The sequence below is a fragment of the Ambystoma mexicanum genome, chromosome 2q, assembly GCF_040938575.1.
Source record: "Ambystoma mexicanum isolate Mex_15411 chromosome 2q, UKY_AmexF1_1, whole genome shotgun sequence".
NCBI classification, from domain to species: Eukaryota; Metazoa; Chordata; class Amphibia; order Caudata; family Ambystomatidae; genus Ambystoma; species Ambystoma mexicanum.
In genome coordinates this window covers 1,408,702,392-1,408,721,471 of record NC_090924.1, presented here as the reverse complement: position 1 = coordinate 1,408,721,471, position 19,080 = coordinate 1,408,702,392, and the positions used below count along the sequence as shown (strand labels likewise).

The window sequence follows — 19,080 nt, the reverse complement described above, 5'->3', positions numbered from 1 at the left end:
CAGGTCTAGCAGAAGAAGTAACAATCAGAAGAGATTTTTCAGAGTTCTCCTCCCTCATCCATAACATGCAGACTAGAGGCCCGAAAGTTCTCCTTGCTACCACTGGCAAGACAGGCTTTCTCCTTCCAACACAGGTCTGGACGTGGCCTTCAGATCGCAAAAACAAACAAAAAAAAAAATACCCTTCCAATGGTCCTACATCGGGTAGCCAATCTTCTTGGAGAAAGATATGTCTATGTTCCCCCATTAAACCCCAAAAGTCCTCTATTCAGGTGGCAGGGGGAGGGCCAAAACTCTTGGATCCCAAACCTGGGGGTAGACGAGCAAGGGAGGATCACCTGGATAGAGGAACCCAGAGCGGTCTGAAGTGTGATACCCTAGTGGAGACGTGGTATCCTAACAAGGCAATAGGGGGGAAAAATGTAAATCCCCGACAGCTTTTTGGGCTGTGATGATTCCTACAACTTGTATTCAGGAGTCGTGGCCTGCGATTCCTTTCCTATCATTTGTGACCCAAAAAGGAGAAAGAGGGGAGTCAGTTGCCTGAGAAAAGGGGAGGAAGAAGACTCAAGTGACACAAGGGCAGAGTTCCTGTATTGAGATCCCTCATCCTCTGTCTGAGTCATGAACCTCTGCAAGGCTCCTGTCCTTATAATCACTCCGCTTAGGAGGAGAAAATAACCAGGCGGTCTCTGATGCTAACTTCCTTTGCGGATGGGGAGCAGGTGCAAGTGGATCTTGGTCACCTCCCCTAAGCACCGCCCACCTTCTTAGCCCTGCCTCTTCCTTCCCGCTCTTAAATTTTAGATCAAGGGTGTCTCTCGCTCGGGGCGTCTGAAGTGAAGGGCAGTCGAAGAAAAGGGCAATTTCTGTTTGGACCTGTTTGGACCAGGAGGATCCAAGGCCCGAACCCCTGCTCAGACAGCTGGTAAGCATGCACCAACATGTGTTTACTCCCTCTGACACCACAGGCCATCCCCAACCCTCTCATCCCCTGTGATGTTCCCTTGTGCCTCCCCTTCTTGCACACAGGAGTTGCCTGTTTTGCTTGATTCTTCTACCCTGCTCCTCCTCGCCACCCTCCAGCTTACTTCTACAGGAGCGTGTCCTGATACATTCTGGTTTCACCATCGTCGTCTTGTGGCCAATGCTGGATTTGACTTTTATGGACTTAATTGATTCACGGTGCGTCACCCTTTCTCATGGTGGCCCTGAATCATGCTGTTCCCATCTTCATCTTGTATCCAGGCTTGCAACATTATGTGTTACTACATACATCTGCAATTGTATTCACTCTCCCCTCTTGCTTCACTCTTTTTGACTGCTTACTCTCTGTTCTCTCCTCCTCTCCCTTTTCCTATCTCCTCCCCTCCTCCCCTTGCTTTCTTCTATGCACAATCTATCTATACATCAGAATTGTCTATCAGAATTGTCCCTGACCCCAGTATGATAGCAACCTCGTCTGTCTCCTCCCCCTCCCCTTACTTGTTTTTTCCTCTCCCCATCCCTCTCCAGGACTATCTGAAATGTCATCAGGCCTAGTACGATAGTCACGTGTTTTGTTCCTCCTCCCCTCCCTTTCTGCACCCCTCTCCCTCACCTTTTGTTTTCTCCAGCTCTACCAGAAATGTCATCAGGTCTAGTTCGGTAGTCGCCTGTCTGTTTCCATTTCCTTCCCACTCTCCCCCTCTCTTCCTTAACTTTGTCTTAGCTCTTGCACGCTCTGAAATGTCGCCAGGCCGAGTACGATCGTTCATTTCACATCCTTACTGTTCATGGCCTGTAAGAATGTCATTGTATTTTCCCTTGTTCCCTCCCTTGCCTTTAAGGGCTTTGAAACACATTGTGTATAGGCACTATATATATAAACAATCATATCATATTGCTAAGAGAGAACTGTTTATGAAAAACAAGGTACATCCAGACAAACTGAACGTATGGTTTCTTTTAAGCTCAAGAGGGGCCGGGGGTTGGGGAAGGGAAACCTGAGAGACATCAAAGAGGAATTTGTGTTACTGAAGGAACTGAAGCTTGGGAAGGGACCCCAGAGGCATTACATTGTTTGGACTATAGACAAGGTCCAATGAACAGTCCCTTTTTGTTGAACCAACACCTTTTGCTTTTGAAAGACTTCCCGGCCCATTTTTATCAAAGGGTGAGGCAAGCATAGGTTTAGACACAAACAGACTGATTTTGGACTTCTAGACTTCGACGGCCCTTAGAGACATCCGTTAACGGAATCATCCCTTTAGTGTTAGAGCCCCTGGGTTGGTGTAATGCATAACTGGCCCTAAGAAATAACGGTTTTGAAAATGTATCTTTGAGTCTGTCTCTTTTGATACCATGCCTGTCTCATATAGCTCATTTTATTTTTTTAATTCTTTTTTGTTTTCCTTGTAGGAAAAATGTACTGCCGAATATATGCTACAGATGGTAGTGGACACATTACAGGGGCCTGTGAGCCACCTGCTCCTCGAGCTCTTGGGGAGGAACCACTAGGTGGGTCTGGGCTTGCACAGTCTGATTCATGAATTGGTCCCACGGGCATCTAATTAGGTGAGAAGAACAAGTTACTTACCAACTGTAACGTTCTTTCGATTGGATGTTCCTCCCACGTATTCCTTATCTTAGATATATCCTTACCATCAGCTTGCTGCTTCGGAAAAAATGTTCTCCTTTCCACCAGAGGGCGCTCCCCTCGAGGCCGCGGCATCGATGTCCTTCGGCGGCACCCGTTGAACACAGACGTCATCGCCTGTATAAGAGCCTCAAGCGCGCCCGCTGGCTTCAGTTCTGTTTTTTCGTATATTGTAGTCAATTGATTTTGATTAATGGCGTGCCTTTTTTGGCCCAAGCCTTAAAAGAACAGTGTGTAACACATGTAAACTGTACTTTGGGGTTGGTTGGCAGGGTCAATGAGGAATACGTGGGAGGAACATCCAATCGAATGAACGTTACAGTTGGTAAGTAACTTGTTCTTCGAATGGATTGTGTCCTCCCACATATTGCTCATCTTAGATAGACTCCCAAAGCAGTTTTGTCTCGGAGGCGGGAGTACAGAATGGAGTACAGATTTAGCAAACAGACTTCCTTCAGAAAAAGTCGAATCCAGAGCATAATGTTTTATAAAGGTATGCATGGATGACCATGTGGCTGCTGCACAAATGTCTTGTACAGGGACACCCCTTTTTAGTGCTGTCGAAATTGCCATGCCCCTGGTTGAATGAGCTCTCAATCCATCAGGTGGTTCTTTACCAGCCAATCTATAACATTCTGTCATAGCCAAAATTATCCATCTAGATAATGTTTTTTTGGTTACCGCCAGTCCCAATTTGCGTCCAGTGTACCCCACAAAAAGTTGATCACACTGACGTATTTTTGCCAATCTTGAAATGTAGAAACTAAGAGCTCTTCTGGGATCTAGTCTATGTAGCCGCTCCTCTTTGCTTGCATGAGGAGGAGGGCAAAAAGTAGGTAAAGTTATTTTTTGTGACAGATGAAAGTCCGAAACAATTTTTGGCAAAAAAGATGGTTTAACTTGTCCTTATAAAAGATAGTGTGAGGAGGACCGCTAGAGAGCGCCTGCAACTCACTTAACCTGCGGGCTGATGTCAATGCTACAAGTAGTATTGTTTTCCAAGTAAGGAGCCTTAGCGGACAAGAGTGCAAAGGCTCAAATGGAATACATGTGAGAAATGTTAGCACTAAGATCAAATCCCATACTGGAACCTGGAAAGGTATTGGTGGAAATATATTGTTTAACCCTTTCAAGAATTGAATTATTAAAAAGGTATCTTGAAGATTCTTCTTCTGAAGAGCGCTTAAAAATGGATAGCGCTGCTAAGTATCCTTTTATCGAACCAACCTGGAGCCCCAGATTAGCTAAATGTAACAGAAAAGATAAAATTGTGGGGATATTACATTGAAATGGGTCCACATTCTTTTCTCTGCACCAGTTACTGAACTTATTCCATTGACACTCATACAGAGATTTGGTTGCTGGCCTTCTGGCCGAAAGCAAAATCTCCATCACATCACCCAGAAGAGCCCAAACCTTGTATCTCAACCTCTCAGAAGCCATGCGTGAAGGTTGAGTGTGTTGACCTCCGGATGGAGAACATAATCTTCCTCTCGCGAGAGAAGATCCTCTCTTCTTGGAAGACGTATTGGAGGGCAGATGGACATGTCCAGAAGGTCCGGGTACCACATTCTCCTGGCCCAATCCGGGGCAATTAGGATCATGGTTTGACTGAACTTTCTAAACCTCCTTATTACCTGAGGAATCACAGGGACTGGAGGAAACGCATACAGAAGAGGAAACTCCCATTCCACTACGAATGCGTCTCCTATAGCTCCTCTCGGGGGAAATTCCCTTGAGCAGTACAGTTTGCACTTCCTGTTGACACTGGTCGCGAACAGATCCACCTGTGGGGTTCCCCAAAGGGCGAAGAGCTCTTGAAGGACTTCTGAAGGTGAGCCCGCATGTGTAATATTGTGCTCACACTTGGAGTTTTGTATTTTTCACTATGTGCGCTAAATGAATGTGCGTTTATAAAAGAAAAGAGGCTTAACTTTTGATGGCGATACTTGAAGATGCCGAGACTAGCATGAGTTGTTGAGAATGTCCATATAGGGATAGTAATTGTAAATTAGACAGAGGCCTGTTTAACCTGACAAGAGCTTGTTTTGCAGAAGGATTGTGCTTGGTCCATGTGTGTCGAAATGAGCTGAGTCTAACTGAAACTGTCTGCAGGATGCGGGTGGGGGGAAGGAATGAGTAAGCACAGCCTCGTGCACAGAGATAAGGACACAGAGGGGCACGAGAGAGAGCGAATAACAGATAACAGGAAACCACAATAGCAGATGTTGAACTGTTGACCGTTGATGCAAAGTCATGACTGGGAGGAACCGCCTTGTGGTGGACATAATCTATGTGCAGCAATGTATGACAATGTAAAACAGATGGGTATAAAAGGACCACGATGTGCAGGGGAAAGGGCGGCACTTTGACGACTTGCTTTGCGAGACGGTTGAACTTGTGGCCCATTCGCGAATGCTTGTGTGTTAATAAAGCAATGTTTACTCAACTCTTTTCTGTTTGAGTTTTTTTTAGGGTCCCTCTTGTACTGGTTATGGTGAAGGCGAGAAATCGCACCCACACTTCCTGAGCTAGTTCCCTCTCGTGGGAGATTGTACTCTGCCTACTCAGAGCGTCCGCTGCTGTGTTTTGCTCTCCAGCTAGATGAATTGCCGAAAGAGAGATCATTTCTTGTATTGCCCAGAACCAGATTTGCATCGCCCCTCTGCACAGCGGCAGTGACCTCACTCCTCCTCTCTTGTTGAGGTAGTACATGGCCACTGTGTTGTCCGTCATTATCAGGACATTCTTTCCCTGTACAGAGGGCAGGAAGGCCTTCAGAACTAGTATGATTGCCCTCAACTCCAAAAGGTTGATGTATAGTTTGGACTCCGATGAGTGAGGCGTCCGTCACTACTGTTATCTCCGGCCATGGTTGCCAAAAAGATTTTCCTCTGAGAATATGATGTCTGCAAGCCCACCAATGCAGACCCTATGCTACTTTGGCTGGAACCTGCAACCGATCTGACATTTCCCCCGAGAATTGAGACCATTGAGTTCTGAGAGCCCATTGAAGGGATCTCCTTCTCAATCTGGCTTCTGGCACCAGAAAAATGCAGGATGCCATCAGACCGAGCAACCTGAGAAAATCGAAGGCCGGGAGATACTGGGCATTCTGGAATATTTTTACCATCTGCAGAATGTGGTGAGCTATCTCTTCGGGAGGCAAGGCTTTGCCCGAGCAAGTATCCAGGACTGCGCCAATAAACTGTAGTTTCTGTGATGGTATAATGTTTGACTTTTTTAAATTCAGAGAAAACCCTAGTTTGTAATGGAAGTGACAAGTCTTGGACAGATGATCCTGGACCTGCTCCCGGGAACGTGCTCTGATCATCCAATCGTCCAGATAGGTGTAGACATGAATCCCCCCTCTCCTGAGACTCGCTGCCACCACCACCATGAACTTGGTGAAAACTCTTGGGGCGGAGGTTAACCCGAATGGCAGAACTCAAAACGGATAGTGAGACTTGCCAATCGCAAACCTTAGGTACTTCCTGTGCTTGAGATGTATTGGCACATGAAAGTAAGCATTCTGAAGGTCCAATGATACCAACCAATCCTGGAGTTGGAGAGCCTGAAGAATCTGAGAAAGTGTGACCATCTTGAACCTGAAGGATCTGAGAAAGTGTGACCATCTTGAACTCGTCCTTCCTTAGGAACTTGCTCAAGTTTTTTCAAGTCCAAGATGGGTCTCAGTCCTCCGTCCTTCTTTGGGATGAGGAAATATGGTGAATACCAACCCTTGTTCTTCTCTGCTACAGGTACATGTTCTATTGCAATATACTTAAACAAAGCGATAGGACACAAGACTAATAAAATACAAGTCTAATACTGAGACCCTTCACGTATTCCTAAATAGAAAATGCATACTTATATCTTGAATGAAAAGTACAACAAAATACAAAAATATAAATTATACATCAACATTGAAAAATTCGAAAAACTAGAAAAATAGACCCCCCAACAACTGATCATAAAAATACAGTTCAATTACTCCATTCTTCATAAAACTTTTATACCACATACACAGACACAACATTAGCAGCAAATCACAATATCATAAAAGGAATAAGTTACTTTCCTGTAACTGTTGTTCTCCAGCATGGTTCTGGCATGGATTCACATGCTCATGAATATTCCCCGTCGTCAGGCTGGGATTCCTCGGTACAGAAAAAAATCAGTATCAGTTTTGTTTCTGATCTGTCTTTCCTAGTAGTAACCAATCACTGATTTCTGGGTCATACTGCCCCACAGCCAATGACTGCCCTCTCTCTAAGCCCCGCCTCCGGCAGCCATCCTCAGATTTGGTAGCACGTTAAGTGGCAATATGACCAAGTGAAGAGCCGCAGAGGGGTAGGCGGGAGGGTTCGCATGTGAATCCATGCCATACAGGTAAGTAACTTGTTCCTTCTCCAGCACGCGGTCTGGCATGGATTCACATGCTCATGAATATAAGATTACATAGCAGTACACACATGCACAACCACGGGAGGTGGCAAAAGGCTCAACATTAAGCAATACATAAACTCAACATTAAGCAACTCTTACCTCCTCACCAGGCCCTTCAGGAGAACAGGTTGCGCAGCACTGCTTGGCCGACCCTGGACTCCTCCCTGGAATCCTGATTGACGCAGTAGAATTTCGTGAAGGTGTGTGTCGACCTCCACGTAGCAGCCCTGCAGATGTCCAGCAGGGGCACACCAGACCAGAACGCCGTGGTAGCAGCGATCGCTCTGGTCGAATGGGCTCTCAGACGGCCGGGCAGCGGTCGATTTGCAACCGGTGACAGTGCATGATACAGCCGGAGAGCCATCTGGAAATGGAAGCCTTCGTGAGAGCCTTCCCTTGATTCACAGGCCCAAAGTTCACAAAAAGCTGTGACGTCTTCCGAAAACTCTTTGTGCGGTCCACGTAGAACTTCAGCGCTCTAGCTACATCCAGCGAGTGCAAAGTCCTCTCGGCCGGCGATGAAGGCGACGGGAAGGAAACTGGTAACACCAAGGGCTCGTTGAGGTGGAAGTCCGACGGCACCTTGGGCATGAAGGAGGGATGCGTCCTGTGCACCACCCTCGTGTCGTGAAAAGTCAAGTATGGAGGCTTGCAAGATAGGGCCTGAATCTCTCTCACGCGCCGTGCGGAGGTGATGGCCACAAGAAAAGCTGTTTTCCACGATAGGAACTTCAATAGTGCCATATGCATAGGCGCGAAAGGAGCCCCCATGAGCCTAGTCAGCACCACGTTGAGCTCCCACACCGGGGCTGGGGCCTTCACCGGCGGGAACGAGCGGAATAGTCCCTACACAAATTCCTTCACCAGGCGATGAGACCACAAGGACACCCGTCCTGTTGTCCTGGTGTATCTGGAGATGGCAGCCAGATGTATCTTGATGGAGGCGTGAGCTAGACCTGCCTTGGCCAACGACAGTAGGTACGGCAGTACTTGAGGGGCCGTAAACCATAGAGAGTTAAACTTCTGGGCCCGGCACCAGACAAAGAACCTCTTCCATTTGTGTCCGTAACACTTGAGAGTTGAGGACACCCTGGCCTTTGCAAAAACCTCTCTGCAGTCGGCCGGTATATCGTATCCCCCAAACTCTAGTGCTGCAGGAGCCAGGCCAGCGACTTTGGGTCGTGATGAAGAATGGTGCCTCCTTTTCTGGAGAGAAGATCCGCGTCCACAGGCAGTCTGACTGGTGAGGACGCAGATAAGTCCAGAAGGTCCGGGAACCAGATCTGTCTCGGCCACGCTGGTGCAACGAGGATCATCCTGCACCGGGACCTCTTGAGCTGGTTGACTAGCCGGAGTAGCAGTGGCAACGGCGGGAAAGCATAGAGTCCGAGGGGAACGAGAAAGCATCGCCCATGCTCCTCGGTTGGGGGAACCTGCTGGCGAACCTCTGGCACTTGGAGTTTGTTGCCGTCGCAAAGAGATCGACCTGGGGTCTGCCTCACAGCCTGACGAGTCGATCCACTTGATTCTGGCGTAGCTCCCACTCGTGGCAGAGCGCAGCTCCCTGCTGAGTGAGTCGGCAATGGTGTTCTTTATCCCTGCCAGATGAAAGGGTACCAGAAACATCCCCTGGTCGACGGCCCAGTGCCACAGATCCTGGGCTTCCTTGGACAGGGCTGGGGCTCTGGTTCCACCTCGCTTCCTGATGTAGAACATCGTGGTGGTGTTGTCGGTGAAGATCCTCACCACCTTGCCCTTGAGGGACGGAAGAAAAGACCTGAGGGCCCAAAACACTGCGCAGAGCTCCAGAATGTTGATATGAAGCTGTTTTTCCTCCGGGAGCCAAAGGCCTCTTGCGTGGAGATCTCCGGTTTGCGCTCCCCACCCTTCCAGGGAGGCATCCGTCGTCACCGTTACCTGGTGAGCTGGGGTCTGAAAGTCTGCAGCCGCCGTCAGATGAGTGCGGGTGCCCCACCACCGGATCGCTCGTAGGAAGGTCTCGTTGAGCAGTATCCTGTCCTCGAAGCTGCCCCTCGCCTGGATCCAGCGTGCGTCGAGGAACTCTTGCAGTGGACGCATTCGAAGTCTGCACAGTCGTACCAGATAGATGCAGGAGGACATCATCCCGAGAACGGATTTGATGGATCTTACCCTGGCTACGTCCGTGGCTAGCAGGCGTTGCACCTTGCCCAGGATGGCCTTCATCCTTTCGTCAGACGGCGAGGCCAGTCGTGCCACAGTGTCGAGCTTAGCTCCCAGGAAGAGGGCCACCTGCGAAGGGACCAGGTGGGATTTGGCGAAGTTGATGGAGAACCCCAGGTCCGTGAGTAGCTGGACGGTCTTCGGTGTGTGTTCTACGGCGAGCTCCCTTGTCCTTGCTCGGATGAGCCAGTCGTCCAGGTAGGGATAGACGTGGATCCCTTGCAGGCGTAGCCACACCGCCACTGGTGCTAGGCACTTGGTTAATACCCTGGGTGACGACTTTAATCCGAACGGGAGGGCCTTGAACTGGTAGTGCCATCCTTGGACCACGAACCTGAGGAACTTCCGGTGTCCTTTTAGAATGGGGATGTGGAAGTAGGCATCCTCCAAGTCCAACGACGACAGGAAATCGCCCCCCTCCAGCTGTCCCAGCACGTGCTGGAGGGTGACCATCCGGAACTTCTGAGCCTTGATGTACTGTTCAGTCGCCGCAGGTCCAGGATGGGACGCCAACCTTCTGTCTTCTTCTTTACGAGAAAGTATCTTGAGTAGACCCCGGAGCCCCGAAGTGTCTTTGGGATGAGCCCGATGGCACCTTTCTTGAGCATCACCCTTACCTCCAGCAGCAGCTGGGTTACGTGGTTTTCCTTCCTGGCCACGGGTGGCACGCGAGGGCACTTCTTTAGAAACTCGAGGGCGTGCCCCTGGGCCAGGGTTTCCAGCACCCATCGGTCAGTGGAGATGGACTCCCAGACACTGACGAACTTCGCCAGCCGGCCTCCCACTGGGGTGCTTTGGTGGGGGCCCCCGACACCACGGTCGGTTCAGTCCTTTTTCGAGGCCCGCCTTGCCGCCTTGACCTCCCTGGCGACGACGGCGGGAACCTCCAGACTTGCCCCGTCCTCTATAGGCCTCCTGCGACGAGGAATGGGCCGCTTGACGGTAGGTAGAGGAGATGCTCCAGGAACCTTTAGAGGCCCCTTGCTTGCCTCCGATGTTCCGAAAGGATGGCCGTCTTTGCTGGAGAACTCCCAGGGCCCGGGCTGTCTCCGTGTCCGTTTTGATGGCTTGCAGGGACTCATCGACTGTCTTCCCAAACAGGTTGTTCCCGTCGAAGGGCATGTCCAACACTTTGGCTTGTACGTCCTGGCGGAAATCCGTCGCCTTAAGCCATCCGCGCCGTCTGAAGCAAACACTGTTGCCCAACTGGCGAAAACCGGTGTTAGCGATGTCTGTCGCCACCGTTATGGCGTGGTCCGACGCCACCTCGCCTTCTTGCAAGATTTCCAGGGCTTCTGCCCTCTTGTCGTCTGGCAGGAAGTCCAACAAGGGAGCGATTTTCTACCAAAGTTCCCTGTCGTAACGTGCAACGATAGCCAGGGCGTTGGCCGCCTTAATCGTCGTCGCCGCTGACGTGATGACTCGTCCCATCGCGTCGAGCATCTTTCCCTCGCCGTCCGGCGGTGAAGTCGATGCCGATACGCCCCCGCCTTCTTCCTGGCCGCCGCCGAGACGACTGAATCCGGGGTCGGCTGTGCTCTAAAGCATAGAGGGGCCGCGTCAGGGACCCGGTACTTCTTTTCGTATCGGTCCCTTTTTGCTGGCGTCGTGGACGGGTTCTTGAGGAGGGAGAGCCCTTCGTCCCAGATGTCATCCAGTAGAGGTACCGCAAGGACCGTCTTCTTCTTGGTCTCTCGACGTTGATAGACAAACCCCTCCTCCTTCTTTTCTTCGGGGCAGAGCTGGAAAAGCTTGGATGCCCTGGCGATCATCGCATGGAAGGATCCAATCTCATTGAGTGGGGAAGCCTGGAGACGGGGGGAACGATGGGAGGTCCAACCCGCCGTCGCCGCCCTCGTCGTCCGTGCCCGTGTCCATGCCCGTGTCATCCCCGCGGACCGTGGACGGGGAGGAGGGTTGAGCAGGCCTCGAGGGCTGGAAGGGTGTAGGAGGATGTATTCTTCTCCTCTTGGGTGGTGGACTTCCCAACGGGCCTGCCCCTGGCTCCTCCGTCGGGCCTGGCTCCGGTTCCTCCGTCGGGGGTAAAGGAAATCTAGTCCTTATTTCAGAGCATAAGGATTTAATTGCCATCAAAATGGCTGCCAAATTGTCCTGCGGGACTGGCAGCGACGGACGCAACGGTTGGTCTGGGGTCCTGTCGGTGCAGCCGTCGCTTCCGTCGTCCCGCTCGTCGGGATGCCTCTCGACGGGCTGGTCCTCCCTTAATGCCCGCCGCGTTGTGGCTCTCAGGGACTTCGACAAGTTCCTCCTCGGAGGTTGTGTCTGAATCCACAACGGCCACTGGCCCCCCTCTTTCTCCACCAGGGGCTTCGTGGGGGTTCTTTCGATGTGCTTGAAAGAGGACTCCCTCCGAGGTGGCAGGGAGACTCTGGGCCCCGAGGCCGCTACCACAGGTGTAACCTCCGCAGGCTGCGCCAGGGTTGCCGCGACCTCCTCGATAGAGGCCTTGGCTGGGTGAATCACGGCCTTAGTCACTGACTGCGTACTTGTGGCCTTCACCTTGGGGGAGGGCTCCCGCCTCGCACCCCATCAGCCGAAATCTTCGAGATCGACCGAGGCCTCTCCAGAAGCTTGGCCGGGTTCTCGGATTTCCTCTTACGCGAGCCAGAGCGTTGGCTCGTGGTCGATGGCACCGGGGAGGATGCACCCTGCCTGGCAGCCGAGGAGCCTGAGGAGGCAGCCTTCTGTTGGGCCCTTGTCGCTGGGGCGCCCTCACAGGACTTAAAAGACCGCTCAGATTTCTTCTTTTTCTTCTCACCTGACGGGCTCTTTCCCTCCAGCCAGTTGGCGAGACGAAGATGGCGGTCCCTCATGGTCCGCTCTGACATGTTCCCGCAAAACGCACAGTCCTCCTCCACGTGCGTTTTGTCAGCGTGAAGACAGTAGAGGCATAAGGAATGCTCGTCTTCCTTGAACACGTTCTGCAGCTGGCATCCAGGGCAGGCCCTGAACAGCTTCCCGGGTGTCGAGCTGCCTTTCTCCTGGGCCATGTCCGAGGTAGGCCTCAGAAACTTCTGGAATCCTCCAAAAGAGTTGTTTGAAGAAATCTTCACCCTTGAGGGGCGTAGAAACTTCCGAAACGGGTCCCCGTTGATCGGATGTAAAGACAGTGGAGCATGAGACTCAATTTAACCGAAAAATGGCAAATTCTCTTTGAAAAAGCGTGAAAACGCAGCAAAAGCTCGAGAGCTATAGCACGAGGACTCCCAACACTTGAACGTGCGGTAAAAATCTGAGGATGGCTGCCGGAGGCGGGGCTTAGGGAGAGGGCAGTCATTGGCTGTGAGCGGTATGACCCAGAGATCAGTGATTGGTTACTACTAGGAAAGAGATCAGAAACAAAACTGATACTGATCTTTTTCTGTACCGAGGATTCCCAGCCTGACGACGGGGAATATTCATGAGCATGTGAATCCATGCCAGACCCCCATGCTGGAGAACAAATGTGTTCTCAACGATGTACATAATCCCGACATGTAACATGTTTCAGTTCTTATTGCCATACAATGGCTGAACTCTCTTCAGGGGAAAACAAACACTTCTTTCCTGTAGTATTAAAATTCTTTCAATGTTGTGCAGTAGGGGTCCTAAGCACATCCACCAACAGATGTAGTACACACCAGCTGCAAGATATAAGGGACACAAAAACCTAAGTACTCAGTAATCACAAAACCTTAACTCAACAACATTCACCATCTCTATAAAAGCCGAGGTCCATGGCCTCGAACGTGAAACAGAGGGTAAGAAAAAAAGTCACCATGACCACATTTACCGAGAGTCTAGACAATCACCCTCGGCGTGAAACCAGATTCACAATCTTCAAACGGAGGACTATCAATAGTCACTTTCCGGGCGACAAAACATACTATTTGTTCGCCTGACCACTTGGAATGTGGTCAAATTAATATAGAAGGTGAATGAATCACCTAAGGTAAGTAGAGCACACTATCACCCGAAGTGTACGGGAAAGAGAGAAATTTTGCGAAAGAAGTACTGTGGGAAATTACCAGCTATACCAGAATGGCAAGACACATCTAAACATTACCTGGCAGTATAATATCCCTGCTCAATATCCGTGATCCAACAATGAGATCACCTAAATGAGGTAGTCCCAAACTACGTCAGGATACAGTAGGTTCACTGGAAAAAGTGAATTCGGAGGTGTTCATAAATCTGAAAACAATGGAAACAAACCCTGTTACTATACTGCCCCCCACATTGGGACCTAAATCGGAGCTTCAACTCAACATTGCATGCTGGCAAAATTGGAAAACTAGCCAGCGTGTTTAAGCAAACGGGGGGACGATATATCTCAGACTATTGCATATATCAAAAACAGTATCTCATAGCATGACACCCGGCGTAATGGATATCACAGGCAGGTGCGTCAGGCATTACGGCGAACACCAGCTGCGTTAGTAGAAGCAGTAGAACATACCAGCGTACAAATTCAAACTTACTTAAAAAACACCTACCCCCGGCCTAGATAGGGCCGCGTCCACGTCTCAGCAATGCCGATGGAGCTTAAGCACATACTTACGTATTCTACATAGGAACCAGGGAAAGTAAAGAAGGAATTCAAAAAGGAGCCCTATATATATATGTGCATGCATATATAGCGCCATATTGACGGAATAAAAAGGCCCCATAGGACAGACTCCCTGTGGTGCACAAGATTGAATGAACCAAGGCTTGGCTGGCTGCAAAAACAAGTCAATCACGTATAGAACTTAATTTTGAACATTTAGAAAACCTAATGGCACAAACTTTGCAACGGCATACATTTTGTGATCCACAGTACTTATTTGAATACAGTTAAACTTCCATAGGCGGGCACATACGGTTCTAATATACAGCGAGTACACAAGAACAACTTCATACAAATTCTGTGCTAGTTGCCATGGACCTACTGATACGGTCAGCTGTGTCCAAACCTGATTGAAGGCATTCTCCCGAAGCCTCCTTTCCATCCCTTATTATGGCTAGAAATCCATCACGCTCTTCACCTTCTGGGATGTGTTCAGCTGCCGCTGACATGCAGTCCCACAGGGTATATGTGAACCTTGCCAAGGTGCAGGTTACATTAGTAGATTTCAAAGCCATACTCCCGGATGTAAAAATCTTCCTAGAGCATGAATCCACCTTTTTATCGTCCCTATCTGGAGGGATTGTAGGGTATGCAGCATTTCTTGTGGAAGTGGCTGCTTATGCTACCAGACTTTCTGGAGTTGGATGTTTACTCAGGTATTCTAGATCAGAATTGCAGGGTCTATATTTAGACACAAATGTTTAATTAACTGCCGGGATGGCTTCAGGGTGTTCCCATGCAGAACTAACCCTTCTCTGCAAGGAAATGTGAAAAGGGAGAATGGGGTCTTGCTGAGGAGTTCCTGATAGTATATCAGTCATGTCATCATCTTGAAAGACTGGTGAACTCGTACCCCACCCCATACATTCTGTAACTCTATTAATGAGTTTTCTGTAACCCGCATCAGCCTGCTCAGATAGGCCTGGCTTGTCAAATTCGTACTCTGGAGAAGTGTCCAGACCACTTGCAGTCTGTAAACATTCTTGTAGATCTTCAATTTCTGATTGAGGATTAATTAATTCCTCTGGAACAGATCTTGTGCTAAATTTAACACCAGCAGAGGCGACTTCTTCCTCTTCTGATGATTCTCCCCCATAGATAGATGACATGATCCTGAAAAGAAAAAGTCATGTCTATTCTCAGGTTAAAAAACCTTTTCTGGTAGTGTGGGTTTTTCCCTTATAAAAGGCTTGGGCGTTGACGTAAACGTCGATGGCGCTGATGTCATAACCACATCCGTCGTTGAGGGAATCTTCGATGACCTCGATGTAATCGTTGAGGGGGTTGCGGAAGCTGTCGAAGGAGCTTTCGAGTTATCGAACGTGAACTCGACGTAGCTTCCTTCGAAGGAATTTGACTCGAGGGCCTTCGAAGTCTTCGATGGCGTTGATATCGACTTCGATGGCGTATGATGTTTCGACCCCATTTTGTTTCCCTCTACCTTCGATTTATGCACCAAAAGGTTGAGAAGATTGACGTGATCGAGAAGATTCCCTCGATGAAACCCTCGATGACTTTTCTTGTTTTGGACCTCCCTCGGTCACGTTTTCCGCGAGTAAGGGCATGGGCTTCTTTAGCCTTTTTTGAGGGGGTCTGGGTCGCGTTCTCAAAAATGTTAAGCATGGAAACTCAAAAAGCTTCCCATTTACTCGGGGAGTCATGCTATTTCATCCTCCGAAGACGCCGAGGAGGATGAGGGAGATCGATGCGTCTTTTCTTTGCCTTTTTGGATAACGAATAAGACTTTCTCGATCTACTCCTCGACCTATGCTTTTTACGATCCTTTTTCGAAGACTCAGCCGAGTCTTTCCCTTTCGAAGTAGACTTCGATGAACCCTCCCCCATCGCCAATTTACCTCTGCGTTCTTTCAAGGCTTTATGGGTCATCCACTGGCACGAACCACAGTCTTCAATTCGGTGGTCGGAAACCGAGGCACCAAAGACAATTTTTGTGTGGATCTGTCAGAGACATTTTCTTTCCACACTTCAGACATTTTTTTAATCCAGTCTTCGGCGTAGAAGGGTTCGAAGAAGACGACATAGCTTTTTCTTCACAAAAGATTAAAGCGCCGTTTGAGACGATCCGAAGCGAAGCTAATGGAAAAACGGAACTGAAGCCAGCGGGTGCACTCGAGGCTCTTATACAGGCAATGACGTCGGTGTTCGACGGGTGCCGCCGAGGGACATCGACGCCGCGGCCTCGAGGGGAGCGCCCTCTGGTGCAAAGGAGAACATTTTTTTGAACCAGCAAGCTAAAGGTAAGGGTATATCTAAGATGAGGAATACGTGGGAGGTCACAATCCATTTGAACTTGAGTTTCTGTGTGACGAGCCCCTGATGATTTTGCCCTTCGTCAAACATAATTACTCTAAAGTGACCAGGTTATGTTTTACAACACAACCCTTCAGAGTCCAGGCAAAAATGAAAACACATTGGGTACTGCTAGCATTTCATTTGGACTGCCTCATTGACCAACAAGGACTAAAGATTAAGAACTGCTACATATTTCTCATTGCTAGAGGAACAGTGGCAAATAGAGGTGATATTCTGGCTACGCTGAATGCTCCAGATACTCGACATGGGAGCTCTTTGAGGTTCTAAATATCTAGTTGCATTTGCAGGCCCGAATATCAATTTGATAGAATATTTTAATCTGGGGGGGCGCTGTTGAGCTGCCGACAAGATGGCCGCCTAGCTACGGAGCTCCGAGACCCACAGACAACGAGCGATAAAAAACGGCGGAATCCGCACATCACTGACCCCGACACCAGCACCAGCTGACTCCCCTAGTTGTGGGGCATACGCCGTCGAAATCCCGCCGCCCGAGACCCAGCGGCGGCCAAGATACGACCGACGGTGACGGCCGGGCCTGCGCTGACGTGGAGCGAGGACGGACTGCTTGGCCATCCGAGGGCGCCGAAGAACCGAGCCGCGAGGAGAGCTCCTGCCGGGCCGCTGCCTTGAGCCGCTAAACCCACGGACAGTGGGTGTGTAAGGTGAGTGCCTGGGGACGGTCGAGCGGGCCGCCAGCCATCCGCTACCTCGCCGGGGCTCCCCCAAGCCCGGCGGCACCTCCTAGGTGGCTGCGGCTCGCTCCCTCCCCCCCTCACTTCGATTGTCCTTCCCTCCGAGTGCGGCGGCGGCCTCTGGCAATCCTGGATCCTGCTGGCCGCGGCCCTCCGCGGTACGGGAGCCGGACTCCCTCCTCGCTCATCCGGAGGCGGGGAACGGCGCAGAGACAGCTCGCGAGCCCTGGCCGCGGCCCTCCGCGGTACGGGAGCCGGACTCCCTCCTCACTCATCCGGAGGCGGGGAACGGCGCAGAGACAGCTCGCGAGCCCTGAAGCGCCCTGAAGCGCCCTGTTGAGGCCCCCGGCCCACAATAACACCACGGGCACCCACCACTGACGACTCCGGCAGCGCGGACCCCTGCCCAGAAGATCCCACGAACTGCCCGCTCGTGGACTGTACACCAGCAGGCCCTGAACGCCGCCGGGCACAACACTAGCCTCCCTGTGGAGGCTCCCGGCCCACAACAACACCACGGGCACCCGACGCTGGCGACTCCGGCAGCACGATCAACTACCCAGAAGACCCCACGGACTGCCCGCTCATAGACTCTACCCGAGAAAGCCCCGAACACCGCCGGGCACAACACTAGCCTCCCCGGAGACCATCATCCCCTCCAGCTGCACCCTACGGGCCCCCCTGGCTAGCCTCCCTCTACAAAATACAGACTGGGGCAACACCTGCGACACTCGGCAGATACCTGCCAAATTACTAGCCGGCTGCCACCCCTGCCACGGCAATTCCGCTGCGAAACCGCCCATCCGAGATAGGGATGTCGAACAGATCGCGGGGAGCAAACAAGACAGGAGCTATGGACAAGTTCGCCAAGGCGGCGCCCAGGCCGGACCAGGCATCCTCGTCCACCATACAAGACGACAATGAGGCCCAGCCGGATCCACCACAGCCCGACCTGACGGTAATGATGGAGTCCATGGCAAAAAACTTTGCAGCGTTCCACGAAAAACTGGACGATATTAACGCCAACGTGGCCTCTCTAAGGGCCAAACTGGACCAACATGGCGCAAAGATCACGGAGGCGGAACAAAGAATAGGGACAAACGAGGACAACGTCCACACACTACAAGACACTGTCGCAGGACTCGTCCGGGACATGAAATATGTCAAAGCCAAGTGCGACGACCTCGAATCGAGGTCGCGAAGAAACAATATCCGCATTGTCGGGGTTCCCGAGGCTGCGCTAAAAGGGCGTATGGAGCCAGCGGTCGAACAGCTACTCAAGAACCTACTTGGCAACCCTGAGCTATCACCATTCTTCACGGTGGAGAGGGCACATCGGTCACTGGCCCCACGACCCAAGCCCGGAGACTTTCCCAGACCAATAATCGCAAAATTGCTCAGCTACAAAGACAGAGACCACATATTGCGTCTGGCTAGAGAAAAGGGGGAACTAAGGCTAGACTCCCAAACAATCAGAATCTTCCCCGATTTCTCCGTGGGAGTACAAATGGAACGTCGCCAATTTGGAGGAGTCAAAAAGATGTTGAGAGACAGAAAAATTGAATATGCTATGCTCTTCCCGGCGCGCCTAAAATTCACTCATCGTAACAAAAAATACTTTTTCACCGTCCCAGATGAAGCAGTCAAATTTATCGAGGCGCAAATCCCGCCAGTGAACCAAATGGAAGAACCAGTGAACGATGTTTGAATCCCAGACCCTGCCAGCTAAACCTGAAGGTTCCATTCGCGCTATATGCCGGATAGGGGTGCGCCACCGCGACTCGTGATCAGGATAACACCCCTGGTCCTGAACCTCGCCACCCCAGCCTAGAGACCAGGCACCAAATCACTCCGACAACAATGCAGACTTTGGGACCCAAGTACGCACTTGCTTTCTTTGTAACCCTCTGTTTCAACAGCCGTGCAGAATACGTATGATGTACCATCATGATATGTGTAAACAAATGTGGGTCGTCGGCAGCGGTAGCCCCCACTGCAGCTGCAATGCCGTTTGCGACAAAGAGTTTATGGTTTAGCCCCTGTTGGGCTGTTGGTGAAGCGTTGCCTAACTTCAAATGGCACGCGGTTGGTTATACCGGGGGTGGGTTATGTTACACTGCTGGCTCTGCCTGGGCGGTGAGGGAGGGGGGTGGGGA

General features: G+C 50.8%; 1 protein-coding gene across 2 annotated transcripts in view; it reads right to left on the bottom strand.

Annotated features, from left to right (window-relative positions):
- DAZL (deleted in azoospermia like) overlaps nt 1-19,080 on the bottom strand; it is an 890,646-nt gene that overhangs the window by 801,296 nt on the left and 70,270 nt on the right. The window lies entirely within an intron of this gene.